Source organism: Bufo bufo, chromosome 3 (genome assembly GCF_905171765.1).
Source record: "Bufo bufo chromosome 3, aBufBuf1.1, whole genome shotgun sequence".
Classification (NCBI taxonomy): domain Eukaryota; kingdom Metazoa; phylum Chordata; class Amphibia; order Anura; family Bufonidae; genus Bufo; species Bufo bufo.
The window spans coordinates 226,906,433-226,925,963 of NC_053391.1; positions in this window are offsets into that span (position 1 = coordinate 226,906,433).

Here is a 19,531-nt window from a genome sequence, read left to right on the forward strand (position 1 = left end):
ACTGTGTGGGGGCCTGTATACTGTGGGGGGGGGGCTGTATACTGTGTGGTGGGCTGTATACTGTGTGGTGGGCTGTATACTGTGTGGGGGCCTGTATACTGTGGGGGGGGGCTGTATACTGTCTGTGTGGGACTGTATACTGTGTGGGGGTCTGTATACTGTGGGGAGGGGGCTGTATACTGTGTGGTGGGCTGTATACTGTGTGGTCGGCTGTATATTGTGTGGTGGGCTGTATACTGTGGGGGGGGGCTGTATATTGTGTGGTGGGCTGTATACTGTGTGGTGGGCTGTATACTGTGTGGTGGGCTGTATACTGTGTGGGGGCCTGTATACTGTGGGGGGGGGGCTGTATACTGTCTGTGTGGGCCTGTATACTGTGTGGGGGCCTGTATACTGTGGGGAGGGGGCTGTATACTGTGTGGTGGGCTGTATACTGTGTGGTCGGCTGTATATTGTGTGGTGGGCTGTATACTGTGGGGGGGGGGGCTGTATATTGTATGGTGGGCTGTATACTGTGTGGGGGTTGTATACTGTGTGGGGGATGTATACTGTGTGGGGCGCTGTATACTGTGCGGCTCGCAAAACCACATGCGGCTCTTTTTATCCTTGAATGCGGCTCTTTGGTGCGGGCTGGCGGGTGGGCGGCTGCGCAGCCATATCGCGCCGCTCAAGCTTGCAAAATGTCCGTCATGCGCCTCCTGCCCCGTCTGTCTGCTCCTTCCACTTTATGAATGAAGCAGGCAGGCGGGGCAGGAGGCGCATGACAGAGGGTGAGATGTCACGCTGCGCACAGCAGCAGAAGGGCGGGCAGCGGCGGACTTTCTGCAGAACACCGGCAATGTGAGGAGTGGTCAAGAGGCCGCCGCTCAGGTCCAGGAGGAGCGAAATGTCCTGCAGCAGAAAGGTAGGAGCTGCCCCCGGTGTGTGCACAGCGCCAGGCACTGCACCAGCCCCGCCGCAAGTGTCCCTGCCTCCTCCCTTCTCCCCACTAATACATTACTTTACTTACTGGAGGGCACTTATGGGGGATATCTGTGGAGGACACTTATGGGGGATATCTGTGGAGGGCACTTATATAGCATCTTATGCTATATATGTGTCATCCACAGATATCCCCCATAGGTGCGTCATCCACAGATATCCCCCATAAGTGCGTCATCCACAGATATCCCCCATAAGTGCGTCATCCACAGATATCCCCCATAAGTGTGCCCTCCACAGATATCCCCCATAAGTGCGCCCTCCACAGATATCCCCCATAAGTGCGCCCTCCACAGATATCCTCCATAAGTGCGCCCTCCACAGATATCCCCCATAAGTGCGCCCTCCACAGATATCCCCCATAAGTGCGCCCTCCACAGATATCCCCCATAAGTGCGCCCTCCACAGATATCCCCCATAAGTGCGCCCTCCACAGATATCCCCCATAAGTGCGTCATCCACAGATATCCCCCATAAGTGCGTCATCCACATTACATCCACATCTGCAGACAAGTTTAATAAAAGTAAAAAATGATAAAGATAAAATGAAATAATAATCAAGATCCAAATAAAAGAAAGTACATATAAAAGTATGTAAAAACACACTCTGGGCTCATGCCCACGAATGTAAGGGCGCCGTGCCTGTGCTCTGGACCGCAAATAGCGGTCCGTCCGCAATGCACGGACACAGACCATGGGGCAGCTGCATGAGGATCACGGACCCATTCACTTGAATGGGGTTCGCGATCCGCATCCGACTGCCCGCACCGCAAAAAAGTAGCGCATGCTGAAGTGAATGGGTCCATGATGCAGGCTGCACACGGCCGTGTGCAGCCCGCATCATGGACCCATTCACTTCAATGGGTCCAGGATCAGGGATATGAGTGCATGCGCTACTTTTTTGCGGTGCGGAGGCACAGCCAGAAGCACCACGGAAGCACTCTGTAGCACTCATATTCCGGATCCTGGACCCATTGAAGTGAATGGGTCCTTGATGCGGGCTGCACACGGCCAGTGCCCGTGTATTGCGGACCCGCCGTATGCGACCTGCAATATGGCAACGGCGGGCACACGGTCGTGTGCATGAGCCCTAATAGTCCTCACTGGTACTGTTGACGCAATATTTTAGGTTTTAAAAATGTGGCTCTCCAAAGAAATTTCAATCGTGGTTTTGGCGATATTTGGCTCAGTTGAAAAAAAAGGTTGCCCACCACTGGGGTAGGCCAATTGGAGATGGCATCTACTTTTCCTGGCTCTGGCTTAAGCGTCCCTGCACCTACCTGGTGCCCAAGGTACTGCACCTCTGACAGGCCTATCTGGCACTTTCCAGGCTTGATGGTCAGTCCTGCATCCTGATTCGCCTGAGCACCTGTGACAGGTGGGTCAAGTGATCCTCCCAGATCTCACTGAATACAGCGATGTCATGCAGGTAAGCAACGGCAAACCTTTCAAACTTGTCCAACAGCTGGTTCACCAAGCGCTGGAATGTGGCAGGGGCATTCTTCATGCCAAAGGGCATTACCTTGAACTCATAGAGCCCAAAAGGAGTGATGAAGGCGGATATCTCCTGGGCCCCAGGGGACATGGGAATCTGCCAATACCCCTTACTCAAGTCCATAATGGTTATGTACTGGGCACTGGCTAGCTGGTCCAACAGCTCATCTATGCGGGGAATTGGGTACGCATCAAAAACAGTGATGGTATTTAGCTTCCTGTAGTCCACGCAAAAGCGTGTGGTCTTATCCTTTTTGGGGACAAGTACTACAGGTGATGCCCACGCACTCTGAGATTCCTGGATCATGCCCAGCCCTAACATTTCCTCTACTTCTCTCTTCATGTCTGCTCTTACCTCTATGGAGACTCGATAGGCCATTTGTCTAGTCGGCAGATGATCCCCAGTGTCCAGGTCAGTGGCGTAGGGATCGCCATAGCAGCCATAGTAATGGCTATGGGGCCCTACGCCACTGGGGGCCCGGGATGCCGGCTGAGGATTAAAAAAAAAAAATTCAAGTGGCGGTGCGATCGGGGCCCCCCCCCTCTCCTCATTGGTGGCAGCGGCAGTACCGATCGGAGTCCCAGCAGTGTAATGCTGGGGCTCCGATCGGTTACCATGGCAGCCAGGACGCTACTGAATTCCTGGCTGCCATGGTCAGTTAGTCATACTTACATGCGCTGTGGCCGCCGGGCGCTCCTCCTTCTTGTAACTCGTCACAGGTCTGTGCGGCGCATCGCTATAAGCATAAGCAATGCGCCGCACAGACCTGTGACGCGTTACAAGAAGAAAGAGCGCCAGGCAGCCACAGCACATGTAATGATGTAAGTATGCTGCGCTGCAGAGTAACTGACTGACCATTGTAGCTGTGAGTCCTGCAGAGCCTGCTGTACGTCCCTGTTCTGACTGTGCGCTGTGTCCTGTACATGTCACTGGTGGTAGGTGAGGGGTAATCCGGGGACGCCCCCCCCCACCTTGTCATGGGTAGTAGTGACCTGGGCTGCCGCTGACACCACTGATGGGGGGGCTGGAGGGCACACTGCCCACCAATGATTTTGATACCGGGGGGGGGGGCAAACTGCCCACCAATTAATGATTTCAATATAGGGGAGGGGGGGGGGCACACTGCCCACCAATAAATTATTTTAATACAGGGGAGGGCAGGGGGGACACACTGCCCACCAATGATTTTAATACCGGGGGGGGGGGGGCAGGGGGGCTGATGGAGATGGTACTGGGGGCTGGTGAGAGGCACTGGGGGCTGATGGGGAGGGTACTGGGTGCTGATGGAGAGGCTACTGAGGAGCTGATGGAGAGGCTACTGGGGGGCTGATGGAGAGGCTACTGGGGGGCTGATGGAGAGGCTACTGGGGGTCTGATGGAGAGGCTACTGGGGGGCTGGTGGAGAGGCTACTTGGGGCTGCTATGAGGCTACTGAGGGCTCTTATCTGAGGTCTGATTGGGGGTCATTCATATTGGGGTCTGAGCTGAGGTGTGATCTGAGGTCTTATTCAGGTCTTATTACCATTGGGGATCTTATTGGGGCTGTTAGCTGAGGTCTGATTAACATTGGGGGTCTGATTGGTGGTCTGACCTGAGGTATAATGAATTTTTTTTTTTTCCAGAGCAGCTTGGAGAAAAAAGGACTCACAGTCTCCCACACTCCTTCTGCCCGGCCAAGCCTGCCAGCACCCCTGAGGCCAAGTCTGTCAGCACCCCTGAGGCCAAGCCTGTCAGCACCCCTGAGGCCAAGCCTGCCAGCCCCCCTGAGACCAAGCCAGCCAGCACCCCTGAGACCAAGCCAGCCAGCACCCCTGAGTCTTCAGAACTGTAAGTAAATTATATATAAGGGGAGCTTATAATATGAAAGAGACTAATTATGTCAGAGCGGCTCTTCACCTACACGTGTATCAGCACTAGATATATACCCCTTACTCTCCCTAATACCCAAATTACACAAGATACATATCCCTACCTTCTGTCTAATACACATACACACCCCACAATATGTACTTTCACCTTCTTGAGTTACAGACCCCTGTACAATTTAACAATATTCTTTAATACACAGACATTTAGATTCATACATTTCCTACACTGGCACAAATGCGTTGCTAGTGACCACCTGTCTGTGCTCAGTCCTACACGTAACCGTCACAAGTGCATGAGGAGCTGCGGATGTGGCGGCGAGGTCCGAGAGGTGTGTGGGGGTGGGAGATCCGGGAGGGGGGGGGGCCCATAAATTTTTTTTGCTATGGGGCCCAGTAATTTCTAGCTACGCCCCTGGTCCAGGTGGTGAGTGGCCAGGGGAGTCCTTCCAGGTCTCCCTGTAAAAGTGTCAAGAAAGGGGTTAAGTACCCCCCACAGCTGGGATCTCTGAAACTCGGATAGCTGTGAGCTAACTACGGCATCCTCAAGGGAACCTACCTCCTGTGCTGCAGCCACTAAATTCAGCAGGGTGTCACTTTCCCCCTCCTCTGGTAAACTGCAGACAGGCAGTGTAGAATAACGTCCTGCATTTCTCTATTTTTCAAGAAATGCTTTAGAAGGAGCCCAACAAAATGTGCAAAGTTCGTGATGAAAGATAAAATTAGAAGGATTTAATTCTCATAAAAAGAAAGTTACAAAGTTTAGAAAGAGAAAAATATAGCACAGCAATAAGTCTTGAAAGGTTACAAGCAAGCAATAAAACAATTAAAATAAGTGAAAAAGCTTATTTCCCCAAAATAACGTGTATGTGTGAATCTGTGTGTGTGTGTGTAGAGAGCAACAGGTGTCCGTGCAAGAATGCTCTGCCTATGTAAATGAAACAAAGCCATTTTATAGGTTGACTCTACATAGAGTTACATTGTATCCTAAATTTAACATTCTAACAGACATATATGGTTAACAAGTAAATTCCCTTACATCATGGTCTTCTATGTATACCTTATTTGTAAAGCTAATAATAATAATATGCTGAGAAGGAGGATTCCTAACCTTCCCAAATGCTATTGTCGTCTCAACCTGTCAAAATTGACACTTCAACACAAGTGCTGCCCTTGCATGGTCTTCTAAAATAACCCTAGCCTGATAAAAAATGTTAGTTTATTATTTTACATTTCCCCCTGATTATGATTTGAAATATAAATCTTCAATCATAACCTCCTAATCTAATGCAATTACTCATCATTCGTATCTCATTCGTATCACATTCACTCATTGACCATGTTATAGCACTTGGTTGTTTGATCCATTTTTGATTCAGTATTCCATATAGAATTGGTATACTGAGTTCTTTTTAACATTTCTTTCAAAATGTTATCTCCTTTGTTAATTTCTTTCTTTATATTACTATATGTTTTCTTGATCCTATACATAACAAAAACTTGATAGATAATACACAAAAATATAATAATAAATATAATAATAATAGGATGGGATAACGTATTCTCAACTGCTGTTTGTGTAGAAGATTTTGACCACATATTTACAGATTTCTTCAATTTCCCCCACCAAGACGTTCCAGACATGATATTCCATTCATGTTCTATTTCTGATAATTGTCCTTGTTTATGATTAAATGCAATTTCTGCTTCTTTTATTTGTTCACTTAATATTTTTAAAAGACCTTTATCTTTTTTAATTTCTTTTGTCCACTCATCCCACGGAAATTTGTCAATTTGAGTGAGATTAAATTTCATTGGAAGGATTTTCAATTGGGTTGTATTTATGGAAGAAATATTGAGTCTTCCTAAATTCATAGAGATTGCTCTCCAGTCTCCTTCCAAACAATATAAACCCTTGGTTAAATTCTCGTGATGTACACAAGAAGAAAAGAATGCTACAACCTTTTCTTTCTCAGACATCACTTGTACACAAACTTTGTTTGGACCAACTTGAGTTACCAAATCATGAATTGAGTATACATTCTCAATTCGTGCATGGCAAGAAGTTTGATTATGGAAACAAGAATGATAAATCTCCTTATCTTGTTCCGGTAAACAGATTATTTTAGAAACAAAGTGTAAACATGAAGAAAGATCTAATTGTTCTATATGAGTACCATCATATGCAAATTCCGTATATTGCAATTGATAAAAAATCAACTGTGTTTCACTCACGGGAATTCCTAAAACAGTTACTGGAACTACCATTTGTTCTCTTCCAGCTACTGGAATCAATGAGGTAGCTATACATGTGTTCTTATTACATCCTAACCACTTATTTACCCATAAATCTATGTGTCTCATACTATAATTATATTCCATAGGTAAATTTTCCAATAAACCAAGTGGAGTAATTCCACTTTGTAAAGCCTGAGCCATTATTTTTAAATTCGTAGAATATTCTATTTGGATTTCCATACATGCCCTGGCTACTTCTGACTCTTGTTCACTTTGGATCAAACCTAAAGTAACATCTTGAAGATGTGAAACATAAGATCCTAAAACAACTACAGAATTAACTATCATTTTCTCTAAAAGTTGGTTTAGACTTTTCTGTACTTTAATTCCTTTCTTTTCCAGATAACCTATGGTTTTTAAATCTGATTGTAATGAATTTACATTCATTGTATTTACCAAACTTCCAAAGGTACCTATTCCTCCTAAAATACCTTCTACTATACCTCTTTTAGTTCTGGTTTGCTTGGAAACACTCTTTTTAAACCATCTTTCTAAACCTTCCTCCATATTAGCAAGATGCTTTCCACATTTAGGATATTTTGATGATATTTTCCAGTCTGATATATTAAATGTCCACATTATGGTGACATATTTACCATTCCTCAAAAGAGGCTTGGACTGGAAATGGTTAATCTGGAAAGGACTAGATGATTCAAATTTAACTTTGGTACAAATATTTTCTGTAGGTGACCATACAGTAACATTTACAGTTTCACATTGTTTATGGTTGTTTATAGTTAATATGCAACACTGATAAATTCCTGAATCTTTAGGAGATGGATGATCTTGATAAAATATAAACTTTTTATCAAACCATTTCACATTTCCAAATTGACCTCTATGAATTACATTAGTTGGACCATTTGATAAACTACCTAAAAATACCTCTCCTTTAGTCCATGTTATCACAGATTCGGATGGAATCTCTAATCTTGTGCTGCATTTTAAATATAATGGATTAGTTTCTACCTGAATATTTACCCATGTTGGAGAAACTTGAAGTTCGGGATTAATAACATTTGTTCCTATGAAGTTAATGGTTATGTTAACTACAACAGGTTCCCTAATTATTTGGAATCTCCAATTTTTCATCCAATCTTCATCAACCTTTCCTGTTATGGGAAGAATTGATGGATCCATTATTTTTACATAGTTCTGGGTTTGAAACCAAATTTCCTCTCGAGATTTTCCCACTTTTCCTAATGCTATCTTATCATTTGTGAGATCTCCGGACCCATATAGCTGGCTCATTTCCTTTTATCACAATACTCCAGTATAATACATCTATTGATGTACATTCCCATGAACCAGTTCTATTGTTATGTATGAATGTTCCTTGTAATTGTGTGAACTTTGGTTTGGGTCCTGCTGTTACATGTAATTCAATGTGTGTATCATGTCTGAAGTGTATTTCAATACAACAGTTAACGCCATAACCCATACAAAGACTTCCGGAAATGTCTCTGGAATTGTCCTGAATTTGTTCTTCCAGAAAATCCTCAAGACGAAATCCTCTTCTTCTTCGTGCAAGGATTGAAGTCTCTTTGTCATGATTACTCTTTTTATCATCAAGGAATTCTGCGAACGTAGCAGTTGTAAATATCATCATCAACAATGACATTCCCATCATGAAACAGCTTTTCCGAAGATATTCTTGTTTGTTGTGGATTGTGTATAACGTGAAGATTTTCATTCCCTGTGAAGAAAAGCAGTATCATTATTTTGGTACATACAATTTACACTGATCAACATGTACCCACAGTTTTTGTTGTCTGCGAGTATTCTTTGAAGCATTTGGTGCTCTTTGAACCAAAATCATTACTTGTCCCCTAGTGTCTATTATTTCGAAGGGACCTTCCCAATTGCTTTCCCAAGGTCCACTCTTCCTGAAGGTCTTAATCATTACAAAAGCACCTTTTACAAATTTAGAAGAGTGAGGTGGTATCATGCGTTGCATTTTAGATGCAGCATATGGAAGAATTGTACTTAAATTCTCCTGCAATAACTGTAACCACCTGGACCTTGCTATTGCATCTTTTTGAGGTGTAGACAAGAATGGTTCGTTTGGGAATATTAATGGCATTGTTCTTCCCGTCATTAATTCAAATGGAGTATACTGTATTGTAGAGGAAACGGTTCCTCTTATACTCATAAGAACAAAGGGTACTGCATCAACCCATGTATTTCCTTTGTCTAATAACATTTTTGCAATTCTTGTCTTAATTGTTCGGTTCATTCTTTCCACAATGCCTGCTGATTGTGGGTGATACGCTACATGGAACTGTTGTTGTACTCCTAGAATAGTACAAACAGTTTGCATGATTTTTCCTGTAAAATGACTTCCTCTGTCAGAGGTAATCATTCTTGGGATCCCCCAAGTACAAAACACATGATTTACCAATGCCCTTGCTGTAGACAGAGCATCATCTTTCCTGACAGGTAAGATCTCTACCCATTTTGAAAATACATCCACCACCACTAATGCATACCTGAGTCCATGTTTACCTGAAGGTAGAGGACCAATGTAGTCTATCTGTAATGTAGACCAAGGACCATCAGCAGGTGCAATTCGTAAAAGTGGAGGTTTTTGTCCTTTAGGTCGTGGGTTGACTTGAGCACAAATGAGACATGACTGAACTACATCTTGGACAGTCTTCTCCATTTTGTCCCAATAAAATTTCTCTTTGAGAACTCCTAACAATTTTTCCTGACCCAAATGACCTAAACTCTCATGATTGTATTTGGTGAATTCCATTTGTAAATGTTTTGGGACAACAGGACGCAATTCCCCCTGACAGTCATGACACAAAACCCCGTTTTCACAAACAAATGGAGGTTTTGGATCAACCTGAGAAGCAGCAAGGGACGAATTCTTCGCTTGTTCTTCTGCAAAAGAAGAAAAATGCGTGTCTGTTTTCCTCACTGGTAAAGCTTTCAAAGATTCAATTTCTTCCTTCAACTCTCCTGTCATAGCTGCTTCCTTAGCCAATGTGTCTACAGTGTTGTTTCCAATAACTAACTCATGTTTGCCTTTCTTATGTGCTGGGACTTTGACTATAGCATAGCTATTAGGATGTTTTGAAGCTATTTTGAATATGTCCTTGAGTGTATCACTATGCACCAGGACCTTGTTAGAGGAATCTACAAATCCTCTCCTTTCCCACACTGGTAAATAGTCTGTCAGTGATCTCACGACATATGAGCTGTCACTATAAATGACCAATGGATTCTTGTTTTCTTTCTCATCAATTGTCAGTACTGTCTTGACAGCTTCTAACTCTGCTCTCTGAGCTGAATAGTGTCCTGGCAGTCTATGCTGAACTGCATATCCTCTTTCAGGATACAAGATAGCATAACCTGTATAATACTTTCCCCCTGAACAAAATCTTGAACCATCAACAAATACTGGTTCATCACTGTTCTCTGCATCTCTCCTAAACAAGCTAGGATAGGATTCATAAAATGTTTCTGAACATTCATGAGTTTTCCCTTCATACTGCATTAATTGAGGAAGTACATACTTGGCCTTGTGATCAATCTCAATTTGTTTTGATGATAAGGACAACAACCAATGTGCAAATCTTTGATTTGACACACCTGGGAGGTTTTTCTCAAGGAGAAGTTTTAGTGTGGAGTGAGGAGTCTGCAGAATGATTTTGTTAAATCCAACAATGTGTTCTGTTGCCTTAACAGCAAAATAAACACCCACCAAATGTTTTGCACAAATTTCAAACCCTTTTTCCACAGGTGTGAAAAGCTTAGAGAAATAGCCCAAAATCCGCCATTCTCCCCCTTGCAACTGCAAGAGTACAGCTGACACAGCCGTGTCTGAGGAGTGAACCTGCAAAGCAAAAGGTGCCTGAGTCATAGCTGTTGACAATGCTGGAGACTTTTGCATACTTCGCTTTAAAAGTTCAAATGCCTTCTGTTGTTCCTCTTCCCATGGTCCAAAAGAGTCATCATCATTATTTTTCAAGAGATCATAAAGAGGTTTAGCTTTTTCTGCAAAGCCTTCTATGAATTCTCTGGAAAAGTTTACCAGACCCAAGAAATGTCTCAGAGCCTTGTGTGATGTTGGAATGGGAAGAGAAGCAATAGCCTCAATCCTATCTTGAAGTGGCTGTCTCTTTCCATGACTGATTAACACTCCAAGATATCTCACTTCAGTCTGCAAAAGTTTGACTTTCTTTGTGTTCAATTTCAAACCTGCTTCGTGCATTAACGAAAATAATTCTGCTAAGAGAGATAAATGCAACTCTCTATCCTCAGTGGCTAAAAGAATATCATCAACATATTGCAACAGACAATCTGGTCTTGAAAATTTGGACAATACTTTTGCAACTGCCTGATGAAATATGCTAGGTGATAAATGTGCTCCTTGAGGTAATCTGCAAAATACATATTGTTCATCCATGAAACAAAATGCAAATTTGTACTGACAGCTCTTTGCAAGAGAAATGCTGAAAAAACCATTACTGATGTCTAAAACAGAGAAAAACTTTGCCTTAGCATTCAGTCGTGCCATTATGTCATGAGTATCTGCAACAATGGGTGCCACATTTGGGGTATACTTATTCAGCAGTCTTAGGTCCAATAACATTCGGTATGAACCATCAGACTTCACAGTACACCACAGTGGATTGTTTGTTACTGAATTTGCCTTTCTAATGACACCTTGATCAAGCAGTTCCTGTATGATTTTAGACATGGGACCAATTGATTCAGGTGGCAATTTGTACTGCTTTTGGGGAGGAGGGTCTCTCCCCTCCACATTGACTAATAGATCTTTCATTGTGCCCACATCATTTCTGAATTGTGCCCACAAAGAAGGATTACATTGTACAATTTCTTTTAGAACTTCATCATCACCAGTTTCTGGCCACAAATGTTCAGAAGAAACAACTTCAGTTAGGCAAACAGTACCAACATGACTGTATTCAGTGGGATCAATGACTACAGGTTTAGATCCATCAACATCTTTCCAGATCACCTTATTTCCTAAGTCAATGACCCAACCCCATTTTTTCATTAGGTCAGTTCCTATGATGTTTTCAGAATTAGTACTATGCCAAATGTCTATTTTTGTTTTCAGATAGCCTGGTATTTCTAAATTAACATTCTGTGCTAAAATTGCCTTAGTGCCGCTTTTCCTACTAAAACCAACAATTGTACAAACAGGTGCATTTGGAGTTAGAGGCAAATCCTGATTAGTCACACTTAATTGAGCTCCTGTGTCAATGAGAAATGTCACCTCATTGCCCTGTAAGGATCCCCTTACAAATGGTCTCCCACAGTCATCTAATGAAACTGGAGCTACTAATTCCAAAGGACGAGAGGTCATAGTTCGTCCTAGTCATGGGGAAGGTAACAAACCAGCTGTCTCCTCAATTTTATTACCATAAGATTTCCCCTTGTACGAATTATTCAATGTTAATTCTCTAATTTGTCTTATTAAAGGTGCATATGGTGATTGTGACTGATCCTGCTCTGGAGAAGGAGCAGTTGGCACAAAACCATTTTCTTTCCCTGCATTCTGTGACTCATTTAGGAATTTCCTACATTGCCATTTTAAATGTCCTATTTTTCCACAATAATAACAAGTAACTTGTCCTCTTTGAAATGACACCTTTCCTTTCTGTTTATATTGGTCTCTTTCCATGGGAGGGTTTGATTTAGGACTATTTGAATTTGTTACCTGATTTTCATCCTTTTTTTGGACTGCAGCAACTTTGACCCTTATACTACTTTGTTTTATTGATCTCCTTATTTGATCAATAAATGTTGCCGCTTCCTGTAACGTAGGCTTTCCTAGTGCTAACTCCCTGGAGACTGGATCAAGATATTTGAACCGTTTTACAAATGACTTTATCATTGCAGTGGGTTCAGAATCATCCTCAATTTCCATGACCATTCTATACGCCTGTTCAAATTTTATCAAGAATGCAAATGGATCATCCTGTAAAGTGGGCTTTAACATGTCAAGGATTTCAAATGTAGGAGTAGATTCTCCAGTAGTAAATAAAAGTAGTTGCCTCAATCGATCTGCTGGGGAACTATGTATTATTTCACGTTCATCATTTACTCTTGGTGTGATCTCTAATCTCCTTGCCATATGTGAGGGAAGCCATAATTTAAATACTTTGTTTTTCTGTTCATTATTTAGATTGAACTTATCAGCATTAGATTCAAAGATATCAGCATTGTGAAATGCATCCATCTTATCAGTATAAGCTGGGATATCTTTACAAATTTTTATTAACTGATCATGTATTTTTAAATTTAACTTGGCTGCCCTGTCATGTAATTTCCTCCTTTTGATTTCCTCAATCTCTATGTCTTCATTTACATCAGCTGGACTAGTGTCTGGAATGTAGGACGCACCCGTATCTATGCCACTTTTTGTAATAATAGAAACTTTTTTCGTACGATGGCATAATTTTGATATGAGCTGTGTCCTAGTTTCCATCTGATCTTCCAAATCTTCAATGTGTTGTGCCAAAATTTGACACTTTGGACAATCATTAAAATCATCCTCTTCTATGTGTTCCTGTGTGTCTGTATCATGTGTGACTTTATTATTCACACATATACTATGTGTCTGAGTCTGTGGCTGCCTGTCTTCAAGAACTAATGTATTGAATATTTTCACCATATGTAATACATTCCTGAGCTTCTTCTGCAATTTATCCATACACAACAACTTTTTGTCAATACTTATGTTTTCTTCTTCACATTGAGTATATAAACTTGCCCATAATTGTGCATTAGTATGGCTACTTACAACTTTAAACTCCAATTTACTTTTATCTGAATAAGAATTAAGAAATTCCATTACTTACTCAGGTACTGTATCCTTGATGTCTCCTTCTTACGTCTTCTTCCCACAGTCAATGGAAGGATCTCTGTGTAGTTTCTTCACAAGCCCCCGTCTGTAATACGTCTGGGAAGTGACACTTGCAACAGATGTATGGCTCAACTTCTTCTTTCTTTAGATTCGTTGTTGTTGTTTTCCTGAAGCTTGTAATAATAGTAATTACTCTCTTGGGCCCACCTCTTTACAAACTGAAGGAATTCAACAAAAATCCGTTGGCTCGCCAATGTAGAATAACGTCCTGCATTTCTCTATTTTTCAAGAAATGCTTTAGAAGGAGCCCAACAAAATGTGCAAAGTTCGTGATGAAAGATAAAATTAGAAGGATTTAATTCTCATAAAAAGAAAGTTACAAAGTTTAGAAAGAGAAAAATATAGCACAGCAATAAGTCTTGAAAGGTTACAAGCAAGCAATAAAACAATTAAAATAAGTGAAAAAGCTTATTTCCCCAAAATAACGTGTATGTGTGAATCTGTGTGTGTGTGTGTAGAGAGCAACAGGTGTCCGTGCAAGAATGCTCTGCCTATGTCAATGAAACAAAGCCATTTTATAGGTTGACTCTACATAGAGTTACATTGTATCCTAAATTTAACATTCTAACAGACATATATGGTTAACAAGTAAATTCCCTTACATCATGGTCTTCTATGTATACCTTATTTGTAAAGCTAATAATAATAATATGCTGAGAAGGAGGATTCCTAACCTTCCCAAATGCTATTGTCGTCTCAACCTGTCAAAATTGACACTTCAACACAAGTGCTGCCCTTGCATGGTCTTCTAAAATAACCCTAGCCTGATAAAAAATGTTAGTTTATTATTTTACAGGCAGGATGGACGTATCCCTGTCATGATGCGCCTTGATCATATTCACATGAAAGACTTTGTACTTCTTGCGAACATGATCGATCGTGACTACATAGTCCACGTCATTTAAGCGTTCATGAATGGGATACGGGCCCTCCCATGCCGCCTGGAGTTTGTTCTGGGTCATAGGGACCAGAACCCATACCTTCTGACCCACCTCGTACACCTTCTCCCGGGCATTTCTATCATACCACCTCTTTTGATTTGCCTGTGCCTGAACCATGTTCTCATGTACAATACCGGTCAGTATCTGCATTCTTTCCCTGAATTTGAGGACATAGTCGATTACAGAGACTTCGGGTGAAACCAATTCTCCCTCCCATGATTCCTTCAGGAGATCTAGGGAACCCCGTACCCTCCTCCCATACAGGAGCTCAAAGGGTGAGAAACCCGTTGAGGCCTGAGGTACCTCTCTGTAGGCAAATAGCAGGTGCGGTAGATAACGCTCCCAGTCTCGCCCATGGGTGTGCACAAGCATTTTGAGCATCTGCTTGAGGGTCCCGTTAAATCGCTCGCAGAGACCGTTTGTCTGCGGGTGATACGGACTGGCTACCAGGTGTTGCACCTGTATTTTCTTACCGAGGCTCTGCATAAGATTGGACATAAACTGGGTCCCCTGATCCGTGAGCATCTCTCTGGGGAATGCTACACGGGAAAAGATGGTGAGAAGTGCATCTGCCACCTTGTCAGCCCTGATGGACGATAATGCGACGGCCTCTAGGTAACGTGTGGCATAATCCACAACCAAAAAAATAAGGGGTTGGGTCAGCACAACCTGCCTGTAGGTGCAGATCGCTATGGCGAAATACATATACAAACGGAAAATGCAAATGTGATCGCACACTACATCCAGCACTCTGCCCTCCATGCTGGATGAGACATTGGTTTATATTTTGGCCAAAGCATAGTAAGCCACTCACCGCGTCAAGGCTGTCTCATGAGTGGTCCCTAACTCTTGTTCCTACCTGTTCATGGGCCATGACAGCCACATAAAATCCAGGGAATGCAGGTCAGCATGCAAGCCAAGTACACTTTGCTTGTAACCCCGTCCGGTGCCATTACAGCTTTCATCGGATCCAGGGATGCAAGTACCAACATGCATGCTGAACCCACCATATACTTCTCCTGGAGCCAAATGGCTAATGGTAGGTTCTATACAAGCAGACTCAGTTTTATACTGACTTTAAAACCAGCCTCAAGGACAGATTAACTGGTCAGGTGTGCAATGACTCCAAGGAGATCGCCACGCCTCCAATATATACTACAAAGAAAAAAATAAGGGGTTGGGTCAGCACAACCTGCCTGTAGGTGCAGATCGCTATGGCGAAATACATATACAAACGGAAAATGCAAATGTGATCGCACACTACATCCAGCACTCTGCCCTCCATGCTGGATGAGACATTGGTTTATATTTTGGCCAAAGCATAGTAAGCCACTCACCGCGTCAAGGCTGTCTCATGAGTGGTCCCTAACTCTTGTTCCTACCTGTTCATGGGCCATGACAGCCACATGACAGCTGTCATGGCCCATGAACAGGTAGGAACAAGAGTTAGGGACCACTCATGAGACAGCCTTGACGCGGTGAGTGGCTTACTATGCTTTGGCCAAAATATAAACCAATGTCTCATCCAGCATGGAGGGCAGAGTGCTGGATGTAGTGTGCGATCACATTTGCATTTTCCGTTTGTATATGTATTTCGCCATAGCGATCTGCACCTACAGGCAGGTTGTGCTGACCCAACCCCTTATTTTTTTCTTTGTAGTATATATTGGAGGCGTGGCGATCTCCTTGGAGTCATTGCACACCTGACCAGTTAATCTGTCCTTGAGGCTGGTTTTAAAGTCAGTATAAAACTGAGTCTGCTTGTATAGAACCTACCATTAGCCATTTGGCTCCAGGAGAAGTATATGGTGGGTTCAGCATGCATGTTGGTACTTGCATCCCTGGATCCGATGAAAGCTGTAATGGCACCGGACGGGGTTACAAGCAAAGTGTACTTGGCTTGCATGCTGACCTGCATTCCCTGGATTTTATGTGGCTGTCATGGCCCATGAACAGGTAGGAACAAGAGTTAGGGACCACTCATGAGACAGCCTTGACGCGGTGAGTGGCTTACTATGCTTTGGCCAAAATATAAACCAATGTCTCATCCAGCATGGAGGGCAGAGTGCTGGATGTAGTGTGCGATCACATTTGCATTTTCCGTTTGTATAATCCACAACCGCCAAGATAAAGTGTTTTCCCGAGCTGCTGGGTACGGCCAAGGGCCCCACAATATCCACAGCATGTAGGGTCAGCTTGGTACAGTTTACACAGACACCTCATGTCCCCGCGGGCATAGAGAGGCAACAAGCCACAGTGAGACACCGCTTTCTCAGCCCGGGTACACTGCCACCAGCTTCTCGTTTGATATGAGCCCGGTCCGCTAACGGGATTATATAGGGTGAGAAACCAACCCGAGGTAGCTTATAACTAGGCCGAAACACGGATGTGGGGATTTGTGATCGAGATACAAGACAGCACAAGATTAAATTATATATTTAATTGTCGTAAGGGCACACTAGATAACACACTATACGCAAACAATATATACAGTGGTCTGAGGCTACAAATACAGGTAATATGGTACAAACAGGATTAAGCAAAACAAAAGTCAGTTTACCAGATATAGGAGTCCTTTGGGTGGTGATGGATTCTTAGCGGTGGTCACATGGGAAGCAGTGATGTCAGCTGGTTGCAGGTCCCTCTAAACAGATGGCATTATGTTACCTACCTTCAGAGAAAGACCCACCCGCTTGCTGGCACAAGCCTTTTAACCAGTCTCTCCCCTCCCCGCCTTTGGGAGGGGTCCACATCCCCTCTGCTGGGCTGGCATGAAGTGACCCAAAAAATCCTTTAGGGTTCATCGCTCCAGACCAGAAGGTCACAGGGAGATGGTTCTGGGACCAACAGACCCGCCTGGGTTCCGGCTACAATTAGAGTCCAAGCATGGTACCGTTAATGGGTTTCTGTGGGGAGATATGTATATCTCCCTTCCCTGGCTCCCCACCGCCAGACTAAGACCACGGGCCTGTTCGTCGTGGCCACAGGGACACAAATATGTATCTGGTTCATGTATGTAATGGCCGGGCGATTCATAATTTCTTATAAATCGCCGGTTCCATGCTGTCTGCTAGAATTGATTGAACTGGGGAATGTTTTAGACCCCCTGCAGAGAGGTTTACCTGCAGGATCCATGCTGTCTGAATGGGGTGTGAAATTGTAAACAAAGGTGGCCTGCAAGAAGTTCCCTGCCATATGGCTGGGGCTTTGAAGCAGGGCCCTCCTGTGGAGTTCACTACCTCTGCTATCTTTCAGCAAATGGTGGGTGTGGGGACATGGCTGACAGTAAATATTAATCCATATTCCTCACAGTAATAAACCAATTTTTAAAAAAAATAATAAGATCCTAATGAAATACAAATAAAATAAAAAAAATAAAAAGGAAAAAGTTAAAAATAAAAAAATGTGTCAGTGTTTCCGAAGGTAAGAATGTACAGTCAGCTGTTGAAGGCTTTCTTAATTCCCCAAAAAATCACAGTCAAAGATATTGGAGGTTCGCTTCACACTTACTAAGAAAATAAATAGTGAATCCTATTAACACTATAAATGGGCAAAAACAAGGGAGCCCACTCCCTCAAAAGAAATATACTGCAGGACTGATGCGGGTATCGTCAACAGCGATCGGCTCCACAACATTTCCCCAAAACAACATACATTGGGAGAGCAAGGAGCATCTGTCCTAACACTGTTATAAGTGGTATAGTTTGGTCCCGTCAGAACGCAGAATTAACTTAATAACCGCACCTTTATTAATAGTGTAATTCTGAGTAACATAGCAGCTACAAACAGAGGAAGACAGCAAGACACATTGTGGCTATTGCTCAGTCCCAATGTGGTAATAAAGGTTCAATCGCAACACCCTTGCTAGTTTTATGTAGCTGAGGATTGAAACACCTGCTGTCTCTGTAAACTCTCCTCCTCCCTTTTCCAGCCACTGGAGGTGAGGCTGTTAAACTTTACTTCTACCACTGCTAGTCATCTACACCCTATGCTAAGGCTCTACGCGTTTCCAGCATGTTCATCAGGAGCCTTCATAGATAGACCTAGCTAAGAGATGCACGTGGTTTACAAGTGCATTGCCGCGCATGCCATGTTCATCGGGCTAGCGGCATTTCCAGCATTGGAGCGGCCATAAGGCGCCACAGCAATTCAAAATATTTAAACCCTCCGGCCGACCATTCAGCGGCAGGTGCCAGGAAGGGAGAGTGCCGTGCAGGTCTCCCCCCTGGCATTGGTGACGCTGTGTTATAATCTTGGTCGCACAGATGAAGAAGAGAAAGGTAAGTACTAATCTCACCCAATCAGGAAGGACCAAACGGCGGATAAATAACCTGGCATTGGAAAAACGTAGCTGAGTATTGTTGGTAATTGCATATCTCAATGGCTCAGCAATATGTACAGTAATGTTGATGCTACACTTACACTAAAATAAACCAGCAAAAAAAAAGGGTGTGCATTCAAATCACTTATAATTAGAACTAGAGTTGAGTGGACACCTGAATGTTCGGGTTTGACGGGTTCAGCCGAACTTCGGAAAAAAGTTTGAGTTCGGCACCCGAACTTGACCCCGAACCCCATTGAAGTCAATGGGGACCCGAACTTTTGAGCACTAAAATGGCTGTAAAAATGTCATGGAAAGGGCTAGAGGGCTGCAAATGGCGTCAAAATGTGGTTAAGAGAATGGCAAGTGCTCTGCAAACAAATGTGGATAGGGAAATGACTTTAAATAACATAAAATACGTAAAAATAAAAAATAGTAATCTTGTTCTAGGAGGAACAGGTCCATATGGAGTAGGAGGTTGAGGAGGCGGTGGATGTGGCGGTGGCGGTGGAAGCGGCGGTGGAGGAGGTAGCCTACACTGGTTTTTGTTTTTAAATTTTATTTTTAAAATTAGGGTACACCCCAAAACATTGGGAAATATAACCTGTGATAATCCCCTCCAGTCATGCTAAACACACGTTCAGACAATACATTAACTGCAGAGCAGGCCAGCACCTCCAAGGGGTAGAGGGCAAGCTCAGGCCATGTGCCCAATTTGGAGACCCA